Source organism: Vulpes lagopus, chromosome 13 (genome assembly GCF_018345385.1).
Source record: "Vulpes lagopus strain Blue_001 chromosome 13, ASM1834538v1, whole genome shotgun sequence".
In the NCBI taxonomy this organism is placed as follows: domain Eukaryota; kingdom Metazoa; phylum Chordata; class Mammalia; order Carnivora; family Canidae; genus Vulpes; species Vulpes lagopus.
The window spans coordinates 50,785,395-50,812,071 of NC_054836.1; the positions used below are offsets into that span (position 1 = coordinate 50,785,395).

Consider the following 26,677-nt stretch of genomic DNA (forward strand, 5'->3'; position numbering starts at 1 on the left):
AAAGTTGTTCTCTTTATAACAGAAGACACATAAAAATCATCTTTTTAAACAATAAATATAACAATCTCCATTTTTCTAAAATAGAAAAAATACATTTTTCTCTGAGTTAAAAACCTACTCTGAGCCAGGAAGATAAAACACCTATTAAGTTGTATTGATGATGATGAAAATGTGGCTCACCTCGCAATTCCCCCCCTTGGGACGGGGGTGAGGGCAGGTGGAATTAGGATCATTCTTTCCCCGATAAGACCACCTTATGTTGTTCTCATTAGCACTTCTTCAAAAGCTGAGACTAATTTTATTTCTACAGTTTCTCATCTATGAAACCCCAGTACAATTACATTTCAATTTCCTAATTTTGTTGTTTTCTTGGAGTACAGTAAACAGGAGTGTGTGGGGGGGGGGGGAGAGGGTGGGGAGCAGAAGAGAAAGGGGAGAGACAAAAACAGAGCAAATTGATCCCTAAATTTGAGACACAAGAGACAAAAAGCAAGGTAAGAAAAAAGATACAAACAAACAGAATCGAGTGAGAGAAAGAGGGCAGGAGAGCGAGACTGAGATTCAGGGAGATCTAAGAGAATGAAGCTCCAAGTCCACTTGAACGAAGTAATAGCTTATTTGCCCTCTCCTAATGTTAGTTTGTGTCTATTATCACCAATTCTTTACTACTGTTTAAAAAATTGGTTGGCAAAGACAGTTACGACATTAAGTGGCAATGACCTGGCTAATATGAACCTTTTGGATAGGACCATATATTCCTGAGCCCAAGTGAGTTAATACAATTTTCTGCTCGCACATTCAACCTGCAGGGTTCAGAAGATGATGCAATTCAAAGTGATAGCTAAGTGCCCTTCAAAAAAATGATAGTTCACTTAATCTGTTTGCTATTGAACAAACTTAATAAAAATTTGCAATGCAGATTATGAGAAACTGAAAAAAATCTAATTGGCAGATTATGAGAAACTGAAAAAAATCTAATTGGCAGAGGTTAAATAAGTTAACAGGGCCAAGGCATTTTGGCCAGATGGCTTTTTGTAATTTTGGAAATATCTGAACTTCTCACAAACGTCACAGAGTATAAGAAATGAAAACACTTCCATCTGCCTCGACTAAAAGAACTATTGCTCCTCATTCATGCTTATGGCAATTCCATGCTGTTCTCTGACTTATTAAGACTGGCTGCTTGAGAAAAAAAATTGTCTCTTCACCTAAAAGGGTGAAGCCACTTAGGTAAATGGCTGAATGACAAAGCAAAGCAAAAATTAACACCATTGATAGACCTGCGAGACATAGTCTCTTCCCGTCCACCATGCTAACAATAGAGGAAAATATCTAGGACATATCACATAGAACTTGAATAATGAAATAGCATAAGGATCACGAATATTATACCCCTTTTAATTGAAAATGGCATGCCTACTTGGTGTCAGAGTAGGACTAGCACTCAGATCTTCTGACTGTTAATCCAATGGTCTCTATACTGTGCATCGATATCCACAAATTCTGGCATGGTTAGAACTGGGAGAAAGTAAAGAGAGACAACTAACATTAATTGCCTATTATTTCTGGTGTTGGGATTACTTCCATACCTATATTACTGATATTAATTCTAAAGTCTTAGATATAATTTGCTAACTAGAAATAATTCTATGAAGAATGAAAATTTCATTCTCTAATACCTCACCACCTTTTCCCTCCAATGCTTTCCTCAAAATAAAAGTTATCACCTTTAAAACAATTTTTAAAAGAATTATTTATGAATTAGAGAGAGAGTGAGAGAGAGAGAGCACAGCAGGGGGAGGGGCACTGGGAGAGGGAGAGAGAACCTCAAGCAGACTCCCCACTGAGTTCAGAGCCCAACACAGGGCTCAATCCCACAATTCTGGGATCATGACCTGAGCCAAAAACAAGAGTAGGTTGCTTAACCAACTGAGCCACTCAGGTGCCCCTAAAACAAATTTTTCTTTGAGTATAGTTGACATACAATGTTACATTAGTTTCAAATGTACAATATAGTGATTCAACTTTTCTATATATTATGTTATGCTCACCAGAAGTGTAGCTACCATCTGTCACCATACGAAACTATATTCTTTCCACTGTGCCTTTTATTCCTGTGACTTATTTATTCCATAACTGGAAGCTTCTATCTCCTACTACCCTTCACCCATTTGTCCACCCTTCTCCCAATCCCCCACCTCCTCCACAATCATCAGTTGTTCTCTGTATTTATAGGTCTGATTCTGCTTTCTGTTTGTTTATTCATTTGTCTGTTTTTTTAGATTCCACATATGAGTGAATTGATAGGGTATTTGTCTTTCTCAATCCGTCTTATTTTACTTAGCATAATACCTCCTAGGTCCACCCACATTATCGCAAATGCCAACATATCAGTTTTTATCACTAGGTAACATTCCGTGGTGTGTGTGCATGTGTACATCACCTTTTCCTTATCTATTAATCTCTGGATGGACACTTAGATTGCTTCCATTTCTTGGCTATTATAAATAATACCACAATAAACATAGGGCTGCATGTGTCCTTTTGAGTTAGTGTTTTCCTTTTCTTTGTGAAAATACCCACTAGTAGAATTATTGACTCAGATCGCATTTCTATTTTTAATTTTATGAGGGTTCTAGTCTATTTTCCATAGGGGTGTACCAATTTACACTCCCGCCAAGAGTGCATGAGGGTTCCTTTTCTCCATATACTCTTCAGCTCTTGCTATTTCTTATGTTCTTTATTTTAGCCATTCTGACCAGCGTAAGGCAACATCTCAATGTGGTTTTGATTTGCATTTCCCTGGTGATTAGTATTACTAAGCAATACATTAAAAGGGTCATTGAACAGTCAACTGAGGTCCATTCCAAGGATTCAAGGATGGTTTAATATTTGCAGATCAATAAACATGATATACCAAATCAACAAAACAAAGGATAAAAATCATATGATGCAGAAAAAGCATTTGACAAAATTCAATACCCATTCATAATAATAATTCTTTAACAAAGGGGGTTTAGAAAGAAGATACCTCAGCATAATAAAGGCTATTTATAAAAACTCCACAGCTAACTTCGTACTCAAAGTTGAATAACTGAGAGCTTTTACCCTAAGACCAGTAATAAGACAAAGATGTCCATTATCACTTTTAAAATCATCTTTCATATAGACATTGTTGTGAATTATTTGAGCATATTTAAGAGTCCATGTGGCCCTTTCTTTGTTCATTTGTTTTATTTCTTAAATTCTACAAATGTGTGAAATCATATGGCACCCGTCTTTCTCTGGCTGATTTATTTCACTTAACATTATGCCTTCTAGGTCTAGCCATGTTGTTGCAAAAGGCAAGATTCCATTCTTTTTTCTGTCTGAGTAATATTCCATTGTGTGTGTGTATGACGGTACATACCATAACTTCTTTATCCATTCATCTATTGATGGACACTTGGGTGGCTTCCCTTTTTTTGGTTATTGAAAATAACATTGCAAAAAAAAGAAAAGAGAACATTGCAATAAACATAGGGATGCATTTATCTTTTTGAGTTAGTGTTTTCATTTTTTTGGGTAAATACTCAGTAGTAGAATTACTGGATCATATGATAACTCTATTTTTTAATTTTTGAAGAACCTTCATATAGTTTTCTACAGGGGCTGCACCAATTTATATTCTTATCAACAGTGTATGAGGGTTCCTTCTTCTCCACATCCCCTTGAAACACTTGTTATTTCTTATGTTTTTTATTTTAGCCATTCTGACAAGTATAAAATGATATCTCTTTGTGGTTTTGATTTGCATTTCCCTGGTGATTAGTGATGTTGAGCACTGCATGTATATTCAGGTCCTCTGCCCATTTTTAAATTAAATTACTATTATTCTTTTTGGTATTGAGTTGAATGAGTTCTTTATGTATTTTGGATGTTAACCCCTTATTAGATATCTTCTATGACTCAGCAGATTGCTTCTCCATTTTGTTGATGGTTTCCCTTACTGTGCAGAAGCTTTTTATTTTGGTATAGTCCCAATAGTTTATTTTAGTTTTGTTTCCATTGCCAGAGAAGACATATCTAGGAAAATGTTACTAAGGCTGATGCCAAAGAAATTACTGCCTAGGTTTTCTTCTAGGAATTTTATGGTTTATGGTCTCACATTAGGTCTTTCATCCCTTTTGAGTTTATTTTTGTGTATGGTGTAAGAAAATGGTCCAGTTTCATTCTTTTGCATGTAGCTGTCCAATTTTCCCAACACCATTTTTTGAAGAGACTGTCTTTTTTTCCACTGTATATTCTTGACTCCTTCACGGCAGATTAATTGACCATAAAAATGTGGGTTTATTCTGGACACTTTATTCTGTTCCATTGACCTACATCTATTTTTGTGTCAGTACCATACTGTTTTGATTACTACTTTTTTTGTAATATATCTTGAAATCTGGGATTGTGATACTTCAGCTTTGTTCTTCTTTCTTAAGATTGCTTTTACTTTGGGGTCTTTTGTGCTTCCATACAAATTTGAGGATTATTTGTTCTAGTTCTGTGACAAATGTTGCATTTTTATAGGAATTGCATTAAATCTACAGATTGTTTTATGTAGTATGGACATTTTAACAATATTTGTTCTTCCAACCCATGAGCATGGAATATCTTTCCATTTGTTTGTGTCATCTTCAATTTCTTTCATCAACATTTCAGAGTTTTCAGAGTACAGATCCTTTACCTCCTTCATTAAGTTTATTCTTAGGTACTTTATTATTTTTGTATAATTGTAGATAGGATAATGTTATCTTCGTTTCTTCTTCTGTTTTTATTCTTTATTGGTGTATTAGTGACATTTTACGGAGAGCAAATAAATATATGTGTTCCATCAACCATATTTAACAAAAAACTAGAGACTGATGTTTGTTACCTGTGTGCAACAGTGAAACATTAACAGATATTAATAAATGCCAAAAGTCATGAAACACAGAGTATCAACACACAAAGAGCAGATATGGAAGACTTTATCCATTATAAATGGGTTATGATTTTCAATGAAAATAACAAATCTAAAAATAATCCAGAATTTTCATTGTCATTTTTTAGGTAAACGGTTTAGATTTAGTTTAATATAAATCTCTCTCATTATCTCAAAACATTAAAGCTGCTAGAACTTTAATGTGCATGTGACTCCTCTGGGGAGTTTGTGAAACTACAAATTATGATAAAGTCTTCATTTTTTAAAAATATTTTATTTATTTATTCATGAAAGACACAGATTGAGAGAGAGAGAGATAGAGGCAGAGACACAGGCAGAAGGAGAAGCAAGCTCCATGCAGGGAGTCAGATGTGGGACTCAATCCCAGGATCCCAAGATCTTGCCCTACGCTGCAGGCAGATGCTAAACCATTGAGCCACCCAGGCATCCCTAAAGTCTTCATTTCTAACAAGTTCCCAGATGACACTAATATATGGTTTATGAACCATACTAAAGCAAACATCATTACTATGCATCTAAGCAAACCACAACTGCCATTTTGTAGTACATTTCAACAGTGATGGCAACTAAGCACCTGAATTTGGCGCAGACCCCTCAAGTTAGGGTTTCAGTCTCCACAAGACTGCTCTCCTGCAGAAGCCAGCCGTATATAGGCTCTCAAGTCACCTGCATATCTGATCAAATAACTACAAATATGGGGCCTTCAACTGACCATACTTAGATTTGAGGACTCTATAGAATGACTTACGGAACTCTGGAAAGTGCTATCTTTACAATTACAGTTGAATTATAGTATTTTTTTAAGATTCATTTCGGGAGGGGGGATGGGGCAGGAGAAGGAGAGAGAATCTTAAGCAGACTCTACACTGAGCATGACTCATGACTTGATACCACAACCCTGAGATCATGACCCGAGCCAAAACCAAGAGTTGGATACTGAACTACCTGTGCTACCCAGACACCTCACAGTTGTATTACAAAGGATACAAACAAGAACACTCAAATGAAGAGACACACAGGGAAAGGTATTGAAGAGTTCCAAACCGACAGCTTCTGTGCCTTCTCCCTATGAAATCAAGGCATGCCACCCTCCCAGTACAATAATGTGTTCACCAAATAAGAAGCTCCACTGAGCTTCACTGTCCAGGGTTGCTATCTGGATTTTGGTCACATGACTTAACTCAGTCTCCGACCTACCATCCCTCCTTGGAGGTTGGGAGGTTGGGATGATTATCATGTGACTCAAACATTCTAATCAAATGATTGGTCTTTCCAGCATGACCAGCCCCCATCCTGATGCCATCGAGAAGCCCACCATTAATCACTTTAATAACATAACTTCAGATGTTGTGTAAGAAGCTCATCAACAACAGAGTCCCTCATCTGTATCAGAAACCTAAGACAAAGACTATTTGAATTCTTTATTATGTAACATCTTCTCTGTATTCTATTTGGCAAATTTCACTACATTCTCTTTTACCTTAATTAAGAAATAAATGCATTCTTTTTGGGAATGAATTAAGAAAAAGATTAAAAAAAAAAACTTTGTTTTTGTTTTGATCAAAAACAAAAAAAAAAGTTTAAAAACTGAATTCTAGTCTGGCTCCTAACTAAATTGGCAATATACATGTGACAAATCATTGTATCTCACTGGGTCTTAGTTTCCTCCCTATTATCAGTAAGGAATTGAATTGGATGACCTCCTTGGCAATTTTATGACTTTAATATTCTATAACTCTATGAGTTTAAAAAAATCTGCTTTATTCATTTGCCCAGTTATGGAGTGATTTAGCCAGTTGCCAAAATTATCACCTTCTAGATTGGTCAAAATAACAACTATCACAAACATCCTTGTGTTAATGATATTAAAACAATAACCCAATATTCAAATAGTGGGGAAAGAAAAAAGGCTTTAGGTATCAGCTTGCCCTAAGCTGCATGTTTTGCTAAAACTCTGTTCTCTAAATTATCTTCTTCACTAACTTTAAAAAACTAAAAATTAACTCAATCTGTTAATTAATTATGCAGCTTTAGGAATGTATTTATTATCATTTTCTAGGACTTTACTGTGGACATTATGGATTTGGAATTAAATCCAAATTCCATGGCCATCTGTGTCAAAGAAGGCAAAACAATATGAGAATATTTAATCCACCATAAATTAAGAAGAACATAAAATAGGACAGAGCCCTCTAAACTTAATTATCAGTTATCCCTCATCTGTCTTTCTCATTCCAGCTCTACTAATTGTTATTTGAACAGCAAATAGCTTATTATTTGAAGTAAGAAACTCATGTATTATCTCTAGTATCAAAAGCATGACAAAGCTGCCTGCACAATTCCTATAAATGGAGTCATTTTAGACAGACACACGTTGAAGAAATCAGAAGAGGCACAGCAAGCTGGATTCATTCTGGTATTTTTCTTCCCTGAACAGGACAAGCAGATCACTACAGTGAATATCTTTTGTGAATTTACAGGAATTCAGTTAGAAAATAATTCACATTAAACACAGATTCTCAGCCTCTATTAACAGAGACTGAGAAACTGGGCCAGTATGCATGAAAGCATAAATCATAGAGGTCATGTGTGTTAATGAGAAAAAGAGCATTTATTAGCTTGCAATTTAAAATATAAAGCTCTTTTACCTCAATGGCTTAAAACGGAACAATATTCTGTACCTGAGGACAGGAGAAAGCAATGCCCTCAATTAGATGAACAACTCTCCAGGCCCCAAAACTTTCATTGTTGTCACTGAAATTCATCATACTGATTTTATTTTTAGATCGTGACATCTTTGTTATTATGAACAGAAAGCAGAACATAACCTGCCCTACACTACTGCCTACACTGCAGAGTTGTGTATTTCTTTTTAAGATATTTCTGAAGTTTGCAATCACTCAGCAGCTGAAGTACCATGATTCTTTTTGGTGTGAGCTCCAATTAATACTTTATACTTACACATTTGTTTTGAGGTAAAAAAAAAAAAAACAGAACAATGTTTACAAATAAAAACAAACAAAATACAAAGTCACAGAAAAAAAAATCCATCCTTAGAAATGACTATATTATTCTGCAAACAAGAAATAAGCAAAAGCACGGATTTTAAAAAGGGGTGACACAGTATATAATCACAATAATATATAACCATCAGGAAGTAACTTGCTGTTTTGATACATGTTTGAGGAATCCCATCTCTCCAACTCCTTTCCAGGCTAAATCAATGGAGTACATACCATGACTACATACCCATGACTATAGACCAAGCTGCACTGACTCTTTCAAAACAACCAGAAATAAATACATAACACCACGGCTATGCTAAAAGTACTGACAAGACAGTACCAGTAAAAGGCCAAATACTGTTGGGTCACATTTTTTTTTAAAGAAAAATAAAAATGTTCTATCCCATCCACATTTTAAAAACTTTGGATCATTTTTAAAATATTTATTTTTTAGAAATTTATTTTCCTTTGCTTCCAAATCTGTTCCGCTGATGCAGGAAGAAAGCATTCTTTATAGACACTCCTTAGTGAAGTCAAGAGAAAGAATAATACCTTTAATGAAAATGGCTCTCACAATTGAACGACACAAAAGTAAATTGAAACCATACCCAATAGCTGATCCTTTCATCAGGGCCATTATGAGATGGCATATCTATGGAGCTATGAACTGGGGGAAAATGCATTCTCATTTTAAATGGTAACAGTAGTAATCATTTCGCGCCTTAGAGAGAAACCAACTTAGGTACTATATATTCAAAATGCATATTACTCTTATGCACAAACTAGTGGCTTAACTGAAGCTTTAAAATAGGTTTATTTTATTCTTTCTTTACTCTGATCCATTTTGGAAAACATTTTTTAAAAATTATTATTTCAGTTTTAGTGTGATAATTTATACACTGCAATCCTATCAAATGACAAGATTTATTTGTGGACTAATGAAATCTCTGTATTATTATAAGGCAATTTTACTTGCAAGGCAAACCCACCCTGTTATGACAAAATCTACTATGTTTACTAGACAAAAGCAGAGCCCAAACCATGAACACAAATAACACTTCTTTATGCGTCCCCATGTGCTAGATTCTCCCTGAATGACTATTCCTTTTCCTACGATACTTCTAAGTCAAACACAATGCAGCCACATTCAATTTAAATTCCAAACTAGCAAATATTTATTTAGTGCCTATTTGCCAGGCATGATAGTAAGTAGTGGGAATATAGCAGTGAGCAAGACAGATCACCATCTCTGCCCTCTGTGATCTTAGAGCTGAAAAGCCATGCAAGCAGGAAAGGGATATATTTGGAGTGCTTGCTAAAGGGAAAATCACACCTTCCATAGAGAAGCTGAGGATAATGCTGACTGCCGGGCTAGCTCAAATACAACTTGTATAACCCAGGAATCCCCTCTTCCCTTGTCCTCGCATAGTTTTTACTTCTTTTCCCCCTCCTTACTATCTGAAATACTATTTATTTGAAGGCTGCTGAGGTAAAATACCTGAAACTCACAGCATGTGGGGGTTCTGGAGGACTGGCTGTTTAAAGAAACAGTAACTGGGTTGCTGAGAAACAACTCACCTGGGTGACTGAGAGAAGTGCTCCCCAAGGTGAGCGAGCCCCCTCAGGATGTATGGGCCATTCACGTGCTAATACTGAGCAACATAATTTAACCAAATACAAGTCCTAATGGTATGTAGAGTCTTGGAAAGGAAAGAGAAATTAACCAATCACTAAATATAAAAACTCATGGTGACGAGTGCTATGAAGGCTAAATGTAAGATCCTGTTTCAAAAAAAAAAAAAAAAAAAAAAAAAAGATCCTGTTTCAGAGGACCCTGATCTGGACTGTGAGTTTGGTGAAGATCTCCTGGGAAAGTACTATTTAACTTGGAATATTACATACGAGTAGGTAAAATATTGCTAGAGAGAGAACAAAGAAGAATCTATAGCAATAGAAATACTGCTATTGAAGAGAACAAAGAAGAATCTTCCCGGCAGAAATGTGGATAGCACGTGTAGAGTTCAGAAAAAGCAGGGGCGATGGTGCAGCGTGGCTGGAGCAGAGAGAACTAAAGAAAGTGCTGAGCGCTCATAGACCCAGGCAAGTATGTCAAGTAAGTCTTTGGGTCTTATCCACTAAGCAGGTGCTTTGCTAATAACGCACATGTGTCTGCAAGAAATACACAGAGTACTTCTGAAGACAGAAACTAAGAGGCTCTGGATGGCAGAAGGAGGAAGGAGGCTTACTGTTCACTGCACTGCCTGTTCCACCTTTTGAATTTTATATCTTTGTACTCTTTAAATTATCTACTTAAAAGAAAACAATGTTAAATATATTTCAATCACTGGCTCTTATAGGAAGAATTGATTGGAGGGACAGTGAATGCTAAGGGAATAAGTAGGAGGCTACTACTGTGGTTTGTGTAGGCCTAGGGAGCGAGGGAGATAGTAAAAAATCAGAATGATGACAGTTTTAGAAGATAAAACCAACAGTGCTTGCTAATGGATCAAATAATGGAGGTCAGAAAGAGAATCTGTCAAAAATGAATCCTAGATCTCTGACTCATACCTGTATGGATGGTGGTATTATTCACTACAAGAAAACTCTAAAAGACAATCAGGTATGGGCTGAAAATCTGCTTCTCACATGTGTGCCTTTGAGGTGTTTTTAATATCCAAATGGAGATGTCAAATATAAAGAGTGAGAGCTCAAAGGAGAGAACTGGGCTCAAGCCATATCTTTGAGAGCTATTACCATGCAAATTGTAATTAAGCCACGGGTATAAACGATACTACCAAGAGTGATCGCCTACTGCAATTTGTTTTAATATATTAGCATTAGGGATGCCTGGGTGGCTCAGAGGTTGAGCATCTGCCTTTGGCTCAGGTCATGAGCCCAGGGTCCTGGGATCGAGTCCTGCATCAGGCTCCCCAAGCCTGTTCTCCCCTCCTCTGCCTATGTCACCGCCTCTCTCTCTGTGTCCCTCATGAATAAATAAATAAAATCTTTAAATATATACATATATATGTGTATAAGCATTAAATTGGGAATATCTATTTCTTCTTTCAAATAATTAAATTTTAATAATATATACTGATCTTGGTAAAGTCTCATCAAAAGTAAAGAGAAGAAATAACAGATCTAGGATACCTTTTGAGCAACAGAAAATGGCACACAGAGTTGAGCCAGCATGGGACTGACATTTTGGATGGCTGAATCTAATTATAAACAAGTCACAGATGGCAAATATCTATTGTAAGGGGTAACAATGAAGAAATCTCCCAGAATGGATGTATAAATCCACTAGATCACCAAAATCAGGAATTACCAAATAAGATGATGTGATAGCAATGATATGTCTCCTAGATGATTCAATAGATGAACTTTTCTACTCACTCGCAGGGTGTCACCTGAACATCAGGGTGATTGCAGAGTCGATAATCACAGACATTAAAACCAAATTAAGGGATTGTTAGAACCATGACCCACTTCTTACTAAGGAGCATAATTCTGTGAAGCGAAATCTGGGGGAGTAGGAGAAACAATGTGCAAAATGAGCAATTAAAAATAAATTAATAAATAAAAACATTATTCCAAAGGATGGCTTTGGAGAGTATGCTATTAAAGCATATGCTAATGGTAGCTGCTCTCTGGACAGGCTAGCTCGATTCTTCATTTGAAGTCAACTCAGTTGCAGCTCCTGGAAAGTATGGAAGCCAGAACACAGACATCCCAACCTGCTAAGACAGACTAAAGGAATATGAGCCAAAAGCATTTTTTTCTACAGATTTTTTTTAAAAATCAAAGGAATAGAAAAACTAAATGAAGAGAGGTGCAATGTGATATACCTGCGGATGAATATAGTAGCTAAAAATATCTCTCAGGTAACTGATAACATTAACTAAAAACAGAAGAACTTGTAATTCAAAATTAGGGGATCTGTACCATTCTTGTTACTAGTTGCTGTAATATACCTTTTTATGAAAACTAAGAAAGCATGAGAATTGGTCTTATCATGTCAACATGCATAGGGCAAATCAGAACATGTTGGCAATACCTATGAATCCACATAAAAAGGGAATCTCCCCTATGGGTCACTTCAGCATGTGGTCCCCCTAGGCAGTTCTTATTCCCCCAGTTTTCTACTGTGAAGGCTCAGGGACACCTCAGCCACCACAGACCTAGTCCTGCTTTTGGACTTGAAATCACTTCAGAAGACTTAGCCCTCTCTAGGTCAACTATTTCAACCTCAGTAGATAAGAAAAACACTTCTGGAATGGTGAACCCAGGACCTCCATTAAAGCAACAAACCACTAAACAACTATGAACTCTCTCAATATGAACTCTATCAGAATCCTAGAAATTAACCAAAGGCTCACAACAATCTGAGAAGCATTAACTGAACAATAGTAGGTGACTCTTGCTAAGATCAGACAGTTTCCTGGTATTTTAATTGCCATTCTAGAAAACAACCTGGCATTTCCTAAAAAAGGTGAAACACAGAGATATAATATGATCCAGTAATTCCGTGAGACCCAGAAACAGAATGTCCCCCATGAAAACCTCTACACCAGTGTTCACAACATCATTACTCATAATAGGCAAAAAGTAGGAATAACCTAAGTCTCTACTGACTGAGGAAAATGCAAAATTGTGTGTCTGTGCAATGGAATTTTTTTTTAACAAAAAAAAGGACTGAAGTTCTGATACATGCTAACATCGGGAACCTTAAAAAGATGCTAACTGAAAGAAGCCAGTCACAACAGACTACATATTGTATGATTCTACTTATAGGAAGTTGCCAGGATGGGGCAATCCTTCATATATGCACAGTAGAAGTATACATCAGTGCTTGCTAAGGCTGGAGGAGAACAGATCAGAGAACAAATGCAAAAGAGTATGGGTGTCCCCTTGATGTGATTAAAATGCTCTGAAATTACATAGTGGTGGTAACCACACAAATGTGTGAGCATACAAAATTGAATCATATAGTTTATGTGTGACATGTATAGCAAATGAATTATATCTCAACAAAGTTAATTTTAAAACATTTCAGTAGGTGACAGTTTTTACCTGAAGCAAAATTATCATATAATAAGACATAGTAACATAAAAAAAAAAGCTTAAAATAATTTCTGTTTAACAAAGGTCACCTGACAGATTTGTTTACTTCCATCTTTATTCATTCTAGAAATTATTTCTGGGAATATGATCTCACAAATGCAAATAGTAGAGGAGTGCGTGTGTAGAGTGGTAGTATTACCAAATGCTTATATTTGTTTATTTACTATCAAATGCTTATTCTTAGTTATCATAACATAGAGTTGTTCTAAGTATTTTGTGTGGAATAACTCACTGATTTCTCAAAACTACTCTAGGAAGTGGGAACCATCATTAACAGCAAAGAAAAATGAAACCAATTAATGAGGCCAAAGTCAGCGATCTAAGTGATGGAGCTGAAATTCAAAACAAGGCTGACTGGCTCCAGAGCCTGTGCGTTTAACCACGTGCCATGCTGCTTCTGTAAAAAAAGTAGCACATTAAAAGAAACACAGTAAGTAGTTATGTTGAAGATATCACAAACATATACCACAGGGAGAATGGGGGGGGGGGACTAACAAAAATAATTTCCTCATGTTTTGTAAATAGGTTCTTAGAGCTTGATATATAATTTCCATTTAGAACATCATGTTGGGACTCAGCTTAGACAGAAAAGAAGATGATGCATTCTGAACCACTATTGAATGACTCAGTGTGGCTCTAGCAAGGAAAACACTGATGTTGAAGATGCACATAGAAAAATGAAATGTTCTTTATGAAATATAACAGGATAAAAAACCATTTAAATCAGTAAGTTATATATGTGATTTTAAATAAATAAATGTAATAAAATTAATAAAATGTTAAATAGGGAAGCCTGGGTGGTTCAATCTGTTAAGCATCTGACTATGGATTTTGGCTCAGGTCATAATCTCAAGGTCATGGGATCGAGCACTTATAGGCTCCACTCTGGGCATGGACTCTGCTTGAGAGTCTCCCTCTTCTTTTCCCTCTGCACCCGCCTCTTAAGATAAAATAAAATACTAAATAGAATTTGAGTCCTCTGCAATCATGTATATGAAAAATAGGGGATCACTTTATGCCCAAAGATTACTTTTCTTCGGGGGACCAGGTGACCTAACAACAAGTCACTTTTCTATTGAAGCCACGAAACAACTTTTAGCTATTCTCATAGTCCACGAAGTAATACTTTGTTAGTCTGCTGATAAATTTGGATAATGCCAAAAGGCCCAACCTCAGCAGAATTTTATTTTACTTTTTGTTTTTCTTTTCAAGACTACTTTGTTTTATTTGACTTTGTGACACCTGCCCTCACCATGTGGGAACTTTCAAGAAAACGTAAAATCGCATCCATGACATGAAAACCAAACAGAATACAATGATCTCTTTTCAGGGTTAAGTATTATATTAAAGTTTGATAAAGGCATTGGTAACAAGCCACCATAGATACATAGATTTTGAATTTTTAAATATGGCCTCTCATTATCTCTTCAAAGAATTCCTTAATCTCCCAATCATCTCCAAGATACATGGTGTGCTCTCATCCCTATAGGCAGTCAGTCCAGGGACCCCTGTTCCGAGACATGGACAGTTTCCTCCACCCTTTCCACAGCAGTCAAATGAACTTCCTGGCTTTAAAGAGTACATGATCTGCTGTTACCTTTAAGATCATGTAACAAACCACTCATCTTGACAGTACAAACTTGGACTATACTTTCAACTGAGTCCTTGGGACTGAGTTTGATAGGCCTTTGCTTTAATTGGCTCTGCCACTGAGCTGGCTTTTCATTTCAAACATGAAACAAAGCCAACTAAGGAGAAGCAAGGTTTGGATATTTTCTGCACTTTGTTTTTCCACTAAGCACTCAAGATATTCATTGCTATGTAATTTTTCACCCTTGAAGTAAAAAGATTACTTATATAAATATGTACGTGTGTCTACATACATACATATGTATCCATTTTATGGCAGAGACACAGCCTCATTGCTATCCTTTCTCAAAGAAATAATCAGATTTGTTTAAATCACTGTACTGACTGTTCTTGCTTCAGCTCAATTTTCTCCCTGGCCTCCTAGTAGATTACTTGGGGTTACCTGCTCTTCTGCATGGCTTCCGCATGACCACTGGGCCATTTCATTAGCCACAGTCCAATCCTGATGCCTGGAGAGGTTATAAGCAATGATGGCCTTCACTACATAGGAAAAGCTATTTGCCACTAGAAAGCTGCTCTGCCTGCCTATGTTCGGGTCAGGATGTCATAGAGAAAATTGTCCCAGGGAGTCCTGAGCAAGCTGGCCAGTGTTGTTCCTGTGTCATGGGAAACTATTATAAGTACTATAAGCACTTGAAAAGAGAACTGGAATTTTATTGAACTCTGTAATGCCAAGGCCATAGAGAAGATTCAACCAGCATTTGTTAGCCCTAAATAATTTGGAGAGGGACAACCTCAGTTCTCCTGAAACCCACCACAGGCAATCCACTTGAATTTTCATTCTTTTTTTTCAAATCTTTAAAATAATCTAGAAAGGTCTAACTACCAGCTTACATAAAGCATAGGGCACAGAGAAATCAGCTCAAAGACGATTCAGGTATTTAATCAGCAAAATCCAACTTGCCACAATGCAACTAGCTTGGTTTCTTCAAAAAGTTAATTGTAGAGAGAGAAAGAAAAAGACTAAGTTATGGATTTTAAAACATACTTAAAGGACATAGTCAAAATGCATAATGTGGATCTTGTTTAAGATTCTGATTTGAACAAAACTGTAAAAAAAAAACCAAGTATCAAGTAATAGTGGAAATTTGAACACTGAATATTTGATATTAAGGAATTATCATCAAAGTTTTAGGAGTGACAATGGTATGATGGCAAAGTTTTAAGACTTTTTATAGGTCCAGATAGAAATATTTATAGACGAAGTAATGTCATATCTCTGGGTTTACTTTAAAAAAAATCTTAGAAGGGAGGAATCAAGTAGAACTACTGAAGTTGGGGACTTAGGTACTAATGAGTACTTAAAATGACCACCATACTGCTTTGTTTACACTTCCTTGCCTCTCCTCTTATGTGTAACTTCCTAGGCTCCTCGTCAGTTCAGCACACGTGTGGTGTTCGTTCCTCCCACTGCGTCCTGCACACACCTCTATTACTGCACACATCCCACGTTAGTGTGGTTTGTTTCTCATGCTGGCAATTTCTCCAGTACAAAATATTTTAGGAAAGTAAATCTTAACTTACTTGGCCTGCTATAGTAAAAAATAACAGTTACGCATACAAAAACCATTCCTTCATCACCCTTCCTAAGGAACAGGATCACTTCCTTAACTTCAGCTCTGCCCATAAAACATCTAACAGCAGATGCTAACAGGATGTTCTGCATCCTTTATCCACAATTCAACTCCTCCTAATGGACAAAAAGGCCATTATTTCGTCTTCTTTAAGATTTTACTACAAAAATCATCTATGTCTCTTTTACTTTCTTCTAATGCCACTTCTTCAATTTCTCTTTTTAAATTACTGTCTTTACTGGATTGTGAGCTAACACATTAGGAACCAATTATTATTAGTATCCTAGGGATTAGCTCAGTGTCAGGTATTTTCATGAATTTTAAAAGTGAACCAAGAAAACCCCATTTTTTAAAATTTGGATAAATGGATATCAAACTCCAACGTAATATTTTGTGTGTGTGTGTGTGTGTGTGTGTGTGTTTCTGAACTAAATATAAATGCAAAACCCTCCGGTTTTAGTAAGGAATTCTAAAGGCATTTAAGAAAACATATATTACAAAGAGAGGAAAATAATATCTTCTTACAAGAGCATTTTTATGTTTGGAAGTACTGCCTGATGGGAAACAGCAAGTTAATCTACTTTTAAAAGAAAGCTCTCATCAAAGTAGTATCTAAAACTCATCACAACTTTGGAAATTTTAAAGCAGATTAATTATAGGTATTCAAACTCCTCTTATTAAAATTTCAACACAAGGCATTATACCTACACTAAAGATGAATTCTTTGTTTTACAGATTACGACATGCTCTAAAAATAAACACTAGGCTACTATGTAGAATTAGTGCTGTATTTTGATTTACAACATACTCAATAATGAGTCTAACTTGCTTATGAGTAATCTTGACTGTGTGACCTTTTGAACTGCTAAAGGATGTCTTGATTCACAATGTAAAACTAAACCTCTCTTGCTAAAGATGAAAATTAGTTTATGCATAAAGCCACTCCTGGCTAAGAGAAATCAGTGAACTCTGGAGCCACATTATTTCTTTACTTACATTGTTCTTGAATGTAGAGCATCTAAAACTGCAAATGAAAAATGGTTAAACTTTTAACAAAATACATATAAAGTACAGAAAAAAAATGTTCACCTTTTAATGAAAACTATATATTTTCTTTATGGTACTTAAACAATAAGCACACAAATCTCCAAAAGTTACCAATACTAGGACACTATAAAAATCAATTTTTCATTGAATGACTGCTCATATCCATTCAGCATGAATTATTGCCTTATTAAGTACCAGGAAATTTTTCCCTCTAAACTGCACACCCCATTGTACCAAATCTGGTTAGATGAAGCGGAAACAAATTCATATCTCCTAACACTTATTCAAATTCTTTGGACTAGAAACTGCACTGCAGATAGACTTCACATTTCATCAAATTATTCTCCCAGTCAGATTCATACTAACAAGGCTCTCATGTATCATTGCTTTTTGCTTTTCACGAAAAAGAAAAGGATCCCCACTAATTTCACAGTACAATAATTCATTCATTACTTAATCTTGTTTCTTAGTCTATGAAAATTAAGGATGCATATGCCCTGTTGTGCCACATTATTATATTCAGTAGCTGGCTTTAAAAAATGTTAAAAATGAAATTAAAACTACTCTAAAATATGTTTCATGGAAATTTCTAACTACTGCCTTATCTTTTCTGATTTATCATATACTGACTGGCTAGCTATTTATTTCTCACTTAGATTTTTAAAGTTCTCTTAGAAACATAAATGATGGTAGATAGAAAGGTATTAGCATTATTATCCTATGGATATATTGCTTAGGATTTGCCTAATAAGAATTATAAGCATCACATCAGCAAACAGAATTTTATTTTTAAGTACAATAAGAAACAATAACACCAGGTAAGCCCATACTTCAACATGAAAAAAAAACCCTTTTTATCACTAAAGTTGTTAAATCTGACTTTCAAATTAATTTCAGAAAAGAGAAAAATGGTAATGATGAACCAATGCAAGCAACTCTATCTACAGAAAGGAATTTCCATTGGAATACACAGCCTCAGTGTTCTGAATCTTAATGGCTGTGAACTGGAGATAATCAATAAACTCCTGAGTAGCAGTTTCAGTTTTACATTTCACAAAGGAGACTGTTGTAATATAAAAATCACTGTAAATTAGTTCTTATTAAAACTATGCTGGGGGAAGAGATGTAGGTGTAATAAATCTGCTTTCTTCCTCAGAATTAGGATGAATATGGCCTTCCTGCTTGTGAAGTAAAAATTCAAGAGTTGGGGATCTCTGGGTGGCACAGCGGTTTAGCTCCTGCCTTTGGCGCAGGGAGCAATCCTGGAGACCCGGGATCAAATCCCACATCGGGCTCCCGGTGCATGGAGCCTGCTTCTCCTTCTGCCTATGTCTCTGCCTCTCTCTCTCTCTCTGTGTGACTATCATAAATAAATAAAAATTTTAAAAAAAAATTCAAGAGTTATAACTTTGTAATACTTTCCTGCACAGAAGCACAGAGAACATGTCCTTTCTTTGGGGGGTGGTGACACATGTCCCGAGAATAACAATGTGGTGGCAAAGCATAACATTCAACTCTGGTTGGCTCGGACTATGGGGAGAATGTGACTGGCAGCTGCTTGTCCGTAAAACTAAGGGGCTAAGAAATATCCTCTCTAAAAGAAGCAGTATTTGAACCAGTTGCAGGTAGGCATTATCCTTTTGTGAAATTCTGTAACTTTGGCTAAATAAATTGGAACTTCATAGTGAGTAAGCTGTGGTCTCTTCTGACCAATCCCTAAGCCACCTGAGATGCCAAAATATCAATAAGAATTGTTTCACTAGGAAGCCTTTCACTTACATCTGCCGATACGTACATAATTGAACACAGTTTTCTACCACAATGCATGTTTTCAACTGAACCAAAATAATCTATACTTACTTTTAAAAATATTTCACTGTTGCATAATATAAATACTGTAAAATGCACACATCTTAAGCATAGCTTGGATGTATTTTCCTGACATGAACACAGTTGAAAACACCATTGCAGGAAGCCTTCTTCAGGCCTTATCTGAGTCATTATCCTTCTTCTACAGCAACAAAAATTTCTCACTGTAACACCCCAAATTAACCTTGTCCGTCTTTGAACTCATAGAAATAGGAACACAGGAGTACCTGTGAAATTTATATATGTTCTGTTATAATATTTTATTACTTTTTGCTGATCTATAAAATTTAAATTTATATCCCCAACTTACTCATCAATCCGATTCTAGATAGATATTTCATTTGTTCTCAGTTTGGAGCTATTTAAAATAACGTTGTTTATGAACACATAATTTTTTAAAAATCAATCACCACTTTCTTTCTGGAAGTTGTTTCCAACTTCTTGCCACTTAAAAATAAATGTAATATAAACATTATTGTATAGTAATATTTATATACATCTTTGATTATTTCCATAAAATAAATTTCTAAAAGTTAATATTAATCTTAATGATACTGCTAAACTCTTGTCTGGAAAAATTGCACCAACTTAGTCTTCCCAGCTGGAGAACATTTCAGGTTAAAAAAGAGACACAAATTTGCAATGAAATGTTATGATTTTAAGTTTAGAAGACAAAACGATAATATTAAATACTGTGCACATACAAGATATATTCTAATCACAGAAATGCTTTCTTATTCTTTAAAAATTTAATCTCATGGGTCCCTGATACATTATGGAACAAAATGCCAAACTCATTGTACTCTACTAATTCAGCACCATAGGACTAGAAATATAAAAAGACTCACATGTACAACTGCTTTATTATTTTATTATTACTGATATAGTTACATATCATAAAAGGATGTAAAACCATTCATTTTTCACTATAAATAATGAAGCAGGTATTTTCTTCTCTTCGTGCATCATCAAAGAGCATACACATGATAAGATCTTCATCGTCTTCTATAGGAAAATCTGGATAAGATTTTCCCTTCTAATATTCAAAATGATCCTGCAGTATGCTATAATGTCTATAGAATTTTGTAGGCCAAGACTTTTTATTGATGAAAACTATGAAACTGCTATCCTTAGAAATCACTGGAATGGTCAGAACATAATCTGTCTTACGTGGGAATTCTCTGCTGTGGCTGGAGGAGTGGCCCTTGGTTGAAGGCTGTGATTCTGAACAACTACTCAGAAGCACTTGTATTACTGAAATCTGTCCAACAAATCTATCATTTTCTAGATCTATCTCCTAGTAAAAATTTCTTTACATTTCTGTTATGAATTATCCTAAGCATCCATTAATAAAAATTGATTTTTCCTGCATGACAGAACACACTCTGCAAAGAATGGGAAAAGGTAAAAGTTTATCAGGTGATAGAACTTTATCTTCCATTTTGAAAACAGCATTATACTATACAATTATAAGGTCCAACAGAGGAAGAAAAAATATAATCTAATAATGAAACACATCTTGTAAGTTCAAAGAAGTATTTAATAATCTCTAGACAATTATTGATTATTAAATACTTTTATTAAAGATTTTTTATTTATTTGTTCATGATAGACATAGAGAGAGAAAGAGAAAGAGAGAGAGAGAGAGAGAGAGAGAGAGAGAGAGGCATGGAGGCAGAGGCTCTCCATGCCAGGAGCCTGACGCAGGACTAGATCCTGGGACTCCAGGATCACTCCCTGGGCCAAAGGCAGGCGCTGAACCACTGAGCCACCCAGGGAACCCTGATTATTAAATACTTATAGGAACTTATTCAGCTACATGGTAGCACAAGCAGGGGGAAGAAAAATATAACCTCAGTGATGACACAACTCAAAGGCATTACTGTCTCCCTGTTTATTCTTTTAGTACAAATTCTTTTAGTTTTTTACCATGTGAACGATCTCTGGACCCACATTCTATATACAAAAGGAACATTTTATTCTAACTTTTTACTGTTCAAGAAGCAAACACATATTTTGACACAGAATTAGAAACCTATAAAATAAGATTATTGCATTTTTTATGTCAAAGAAAACTTATTTCAGTATTTCCAGCTCTTCAAAGCAGTCTGATAGATAGATAGATAGATAGATGATAGATAGATAGATAGATAGATAGATAGATAGATAGATAGATAGATGATAGATAGACAAATAGAGGAAGATAGATGCGCGCGCGCACACACACACACACACATATATGGATAATCTCCAGTCAGTTGAATACAAAATAAACCCAACACCAATGACAGACAGTCAACACACAATTCATAAGGGTGAGATTTTTTAATTGTGTAATATCATCCATTATAGCACTTACAACTAAACACTTTTCACTTCATACAGAAAGTAGTGGTAATTAAGCTTCGAGGTAATTATGTGCTTTTACAATTGCAAAGTGTAATTTTAGAATGAAAAACTGTTATGAAATGCAAATTTAACTTCTATCCAAAATGCTAATTTTTCAAATCACACTGCTTTCAGTTATTTTAGAACATTGCCATATTCATGGATGCTATAGAACACTCTATGATGTTGATTCTAAACAGGTAAGAAACTATACTGTGTATACATTTTCTCTAAGATTCACAAATATGTATTCCATTGGATAATGTAGATAATAAATAGGATAGTTTACTCCAGTTTTTCCTTTAATTATCAAACTGAAAAACAAGCTGTTCTGTAAAGTAAAACCCAAGGCTCCATCGCAAACTATTCAGCCCAGGCATAACACAAAATGTAATTTGAAATCAGAGGTGGGTCTAACCATTCTCCAACAGATGCTTTGTAAATTCACCCAAATTTATACTATCAATGAAATGAGCATGACCATAATTAAATTGACACTCCTCTTCTTCTCTAAACATATGTTTACTAACGAAAGATATTTATTTCTCTGAGTGTCATAATGTACTTTCAGAAATTCTAAACTTGGTCATTTAAAATTATAACTTTTTGAAATTTAAAATGTTTTATGGGGCAGCCCAGGTGGCTTGGCAGTTTGGTGCCTGCCTTTGGCCCAGGGCCTGGTCCTGGAGACCCGGGATCGAGTCCTACGTCAGGCTCCCTGTGTGGAGCCTGCTTCTCCCTCTGCCTGTGTCTCTGCCTCTCTCTCTCTCTCTGTGTGTGTGTGTGTGTGTGTCTCTCATGAATAAATAAATAAAATCTTTAAAAATAATAATAAACTAAAATGTTTTGGGAAGCATTCTACTAACTAAGAGTATTTTCTGTTCAGAATGTTGCTCATAATGCTTATAATTTAACACTTTATCTGGTTCATATGTTTTACTTGAGAAAACAACAGCGCTTCCTGTTAGATTTTATAACTTCTCCAAATTAAGAAAACACTCAGCTAGCAAAAATAAACTCACTGAACAAAAGAGAAGAGAAGAAAATAAATTATTTTTTGTGCTTTAAATAGGCAATATACAGGCCTGGGTTTTGTTAATCAGTTTCTTACCAATTCGCCATGAAAGTATACAAGAAGACCAGCACGGTTCACCAGATATTTAAGGTAAGCCATACATGTAGTTTTAAGTTTTCTAATAGCCACATTTAAAAAGTAAAAAAGAATTAAAGGTGAAAGTAAATTTGATGATACACACTATTTAATCCAATATAACCAAAATATTATAACTCCCAACATGTAATCAATATAAAATTTATTAATGAGATGTTTTGTATTCTTTTGCATCTTATTTTTCAAAATCCAAAAAAAACATAAAAACAAAAAAAAACAAAATGCAATGTGTATTTTACACCTTAGGACACATCTCTGTTCAGACTGGCTGTATTGCAAGTGCTCCATAGCTAGTAGTACCACAGAGCAACTTTAAGTGTCTGGTTCTTCACCTACTGAATGACATAATTTGTAAAGGATATTTTAGCACTCAGTTTGGAAAATTCTAATTCTGTTTAAAATTGACCAATGAAGATATGATGTTTGGTTTCCCCCTCATCGTAAATATGCACAAACAGAATACATTATTATTAAGTATCTCAAAACAAATAAAATGTCAAAGTAACTGGAGGCAAATTTCACTTACATGCATAAAACTGTGTCATAAATTATTATGTTCGGGTCTCCAGGACCACATATTATTATAAAGTTATTCAAAAAAATTTAAAAGTTAGAAACAAAATGCTCAATATACTTGCCATCTGTAGAAAAAATGATAAATCCCACTAACAAATCTTTAATCAATATTTCTGTTTGGATTTATACTTAACAGAATAGTACACTGAAATCTCCATATTCTCCAGTTGGAGTTTACAAGAGTTTTTGCTAATACTCAAATTTAAATGAGACATGTTTTAAGGTCATATAGTGAGCAAGTCACTTTGCTTATAAATAAGCCAAGTATATTAATGAAACCAATTGGGTCTCTACTCATTATCACACATACCAAGAAAACTCTCTGCTAAAAGTTCAAAGATGTTTAATATTTTATTAAGACAGAATAAAAGCTATAAATTCATAAGTTAAGTGTGGCACTTAGGAAGTTAGTGAAAAATTAAATTTAATTGAAGAAATGTCATAATAAAGAACAAGAAATAAATAGAAAGTAAAAATTAATTAGGGAATCACTAAGATCAAAGGTAAATCTTTAAAAAACACAAGGTATTCAGATAAACCTTGGATGAGTTTGAAAAATTGAAAAGAGAGGCCAAATAAATATTAAGAATGAGAAATAGAATATAATCTGAGACATAACAATTTAAAAATATTATACTATATGTTGGCAAATCGAACTCCAATTAAAAAATACAAAAAAAATAAGATAATTCCATGAATACTCGTCTTCCAGCAATTTGGGAAACTTTCATGAAATGGATAAATCTTTATGAAAATATCAATCCCAAGAAAAAATTAAAATCCCAATATATCTACAACTATTACAGAAATGGAATTACTAGCTTAAAAAGTTTTCCACACAAGTATGCCAGAATCGAGATTTTAGATGCAAGTTTTATCAGACTTGCAATAAACAAACCATTTCAGTCATAAAGTTTTCCAGAGAATGCAAAAAACAAGGGAGTGGGAGAGAAAGTATGGAGTGATTTATTTCTCAACTCCATGAAGCCAATATAATCTTGATAACAAACCAGAAAATGACCAGATAGCAGAAAAATAATATGCTCATCTCATTTGTGCATGTAGATACAGGTATAGTGAACAAATATTTTTTAAAACTCCAGTAACACATAAAAACACTTTTGTTTAAATAAGATAAACTTCTAGGAATGCAAAGGGGATTACCACTAAAAGATCTATAAATGTCACTGATAACATTAACAGGTTAAAAGAGAAAATCGTTGTCAGCTCAACAGGTGCAGAAAAAGCATTTGAGATCTAACACCTAGTTGTAGTAAAAACTGTTAGAAAACCAGAAAAGAAAAAGGCATTTATCAAAAAACCTTCAGGAGTAATTGCTAATGATGAATTGTTAGATATCCTAACACAGCATATTCAAATTCTGCCAACCCTTCAGCACATTTAAGAATTCAAGAATCTGAGTAATTAGTATTCTAAGTGGACAGTATGGGTAACATTAATAAATATCGATTTCGTTAAAAGAGTTACAGAAATACTTCAGGATACTCATTAGCTACAGTTTGAGGTTTTTAAAAAATTCTATCCAATAAAATGTTTATTGTCTTTTGGTAGCCAAGAAACAACTCATGCATTTTAGTAGTACATACTTTCATTGACAGGTCTATACATAAGATGATTTGACAATATAAAATGTTTCTACTTCAAGTAAAGGACCCAACTTTTTTTTTAAGTTTTATATTAGTATATGCCTTAAATAGAATTCTGAGGCTATATCGCCACCATATATGAGTCAGCATGCAATAACTGTTACATATCTAACTGTAGTCCAAATAATGGTCTTCTGCTCTGAATCAGCACCTTATAACTTTTTATTGAAATCATATAATCAATTATTGTAAACCAGAAGTAAGATCATACCAGTACTTCTACACTTATTAGTAAACAAATTGTTGATTACTAGCTTTTTGTTGTGTCTTCTACATCTCCCTTAATGCAAACATGTATGTGGTTCCAAAGGGTTTTACAAGTGACCAATACCTGAAGAAATAAAATTTGAAGAAACTTAATAAACTTTGATTTGATTAGATTTATATTGGAATTTGTCCCTAAAATCATCTCAAGAAGCAATGACCTCAAATAACTATACACTCTCTGCAGAGTCATATGTGATTAAAAACAGAAAAGAAGTTTTGCCTGAATAAAAAGGGAAAATGTGGCATCTTAACTACAGGGAACAAATGGAGGGTTGCCAGCGGGAGATGGGTGGAGGGGAGAGGGTAACTGTGTGATGGGCATTAAGGAGAGCACTTTCAAGTATGATTATTTGATTATGTAACTGATGAATCACTAAATTCTACCTCCCAAATTAGTAACATAGGATATGTTAATCAAATTGGGACTCAGGATCCCTGGGTGGCTCAGTGGTTTAGCGCCTGCCTTCGGCCCAGGGCGCGATCCCGCAGACCTGGGATCGAGTCCCACGTCAGGCTCCCCACATGGAGCCTGCTTCTCCCTCTGCCTGTATCTCTGACTCTCTCTCTCTCTGTCTCTCATGAATAAATAAGTAAAATCTTTAAAAAAATTGAATTTAAATATTTTTGAAATATGAGTACAATACACATATACTAAACTTTGTAAAAATACATATTAGAATCATCTGATGCCATGCTCAGTTAAGGGAGGGCACAATCTTCATGAAGATGCATCTATTATCTGTTTATAAATTGATTTTTCCTTTACAATAGTCATGTTTGTGAAATAAAGAAGATTCTAGATCTTGAGTTCTCTTTCTTACACATTGTGGGTAGTCTCCAAGCCCTAATGCTGCATATATTATTGACAAAAATCCTTTGCTTGACCAAACTCTAATCAGGCTTCTCTAAGCCCTCTTCTCAACTAGGCCTCAACTGTAGCCTATAAAAACCGCATACTTTGAGCACAAATGATTTTGTCTACTCCACGCCTCCTCTACACACACACTAAGACTTGAACTAACACTAGTGTCATTTCTAACATACAGGGTCACACCCCTGGTAAGATCCCAGCCCCATTAAAGTGTCAATCTGCAAAAGCTCAACACTGACAAAGTGATTTACCACTTTTATTATTAATAGAGTTGGTGATTTATCTATTTAATTTTACTTTTTTAGGGATCCCTGGGTGGCGCAGCGGTTTGGTGCCTGCCTTTGGCCCAGGGCGTGATCCTGAAGACTCAGGATCGAATCCCACGTCGGGCTCCCGGTGCATGGAGCCTGCTTCTTCCTCTGCCTGTGTCTCTGCCTCTCTCTCTCTCTCTGTGGCTATCATAAATAAATAAAAATTAAAAAAAAAATAATAATAA

The 26,677-nt window shown here is 35.1% G+C and overlaps 1 protein-coding gene across 2 annotated transcripts in view; it reads right to left on the reverse strand.

Annotated features, from left to right (window-relative positions):
* Positions 1–26,677, reverse strand: part of IMMP2L (inner mitochondrial membrane peptidase subunit 2) — an 848,215-nt gene that overhangs the window by 458,507 nt on the left and 363,031 nt on the right. The window lies entirely within an intron of this gene.